Genomic DNA, 1103 nt, shown 5'->3' with positions numbered 1-1103 from the left:
ATGAGCAACTGCTTCATCATTGACTATTATTTCACATGAATCCCCTGCTTGTGCTGCCATTATCAAGCCTCTTGATAGTAAAAGAGATGCTTTTCAAAAAGGAAGCATTAACTAACATGTCTAATAGGTAGTGAGCTATAAATATCCTTCACTCCTCTACATTCTTGTTCTTTGTAAATTACATAATCAAACATAAACATTTTGACAGTAAAGACTAAACACACTGACGCAATGCTGGCTTAGATATTTCATAAAAGCATAGAAAAATTATCATAAGCAAAATATAACTGCATACAGTATAAGTGAATGAATGAGTGACAAAAGTGATTGGAGTTAAAATTAGCAGATACAAAGTGCTTTTTAGTTGATAATTATTATGAATTTTTGAACAACTAGATCAGTAGTGTTGCTGAGGAAAATGACTGTTGCTATGACAACTGTACATGTACATCCACGAAGAGATATTTTTTCTTTTATTTTGTCCTGTATTGTAATCTTTAAAAGCAATTGCTCTGACAAAATCAACAACACAAATTAATAAGCAACAAAAGCAACAAAAGAATTTTGATGTGTAGAAAATTAAGCGTCTATCTTTAAAATGACACAAATAAAAATTATAATAATCTTTTATAATCATCTAATAGTGTTTGTGCTATTCTATCAGTTATTATTGTATTCTCTTGTTTAATTATTTCTATAAACAAATGAAATACTTGGCCATTCACTTGAATGGATGCTTTAACTAAACTAAGTAACTTGTCCATTCTCTGATCAGCATTCAATCCACAGTGCTGATCAGTAATTTGATTCTTTTGCTTTTCGTTTATTATCCTCTTCTCAAGCAGGCTATCTACCAGTGAACATGTACTTAGGTCGAGGTTCTCTTTTATGATTCCAGTACATTCTGTCATTACTCTATGAGCAATATTAGATCTAAATGTACCTATTAATGATACAAATTCAGTGATTAGTGTGTTATTATGTTAATATCAACCATACCTTCTTCAGTCTCTCTCCTGGTTTGACTGATACTAGCAGTAGAGGAGCTTGAGCTAGTACTGTCTACTACACATATAAATACATAATAGTTGCAAATCAATTAT

At 30.9% G+C, this 1103-nt stretch overlaps 1 long non-coding RNA gene across 1 annotated transcript; it reads right to left on the bottom strand.

Annotated features, from left to right (window-relative positions):
* Window positions 1-702: 702 nt before the first annotated feature.
* On the bottom strand, window positions 703-1090 carry LOC109590765 (uncharacterized). The gene is made up of 2 exons (XR_002189495.1): window positions 1000-1090; window positions 703-943 (listed from the first exon to the last, which is right to left on the bottom strand). It is a non-coding gene; the product is annotated as an uncharacterized LOC109590765 (long non-coding RNA).
* Between the last annotated feature and the right edge of the window lie 13 nt (window positions 1091-1103).

The sequence above is a fragment of the Amphimedon queenslandica genome, unplaced genomic scaffold, assembly GCF_000090795.2.
Source record: "Amphimedon queenslandica unplaced genomic scaffold, v1.1 AMPQUscaffold_9512, whole genome shotgun sequence".
NCBI classification, from domain to species: Eukaryota; Metazoa; Porifera; class Demospongiae; order Haplosclerida; family Niphatidae; genus Amphimedon; species Amphimedon queenslandica.
This window is presented reverse-complemented; position numbering and strand designations above follow the sequence as displayed.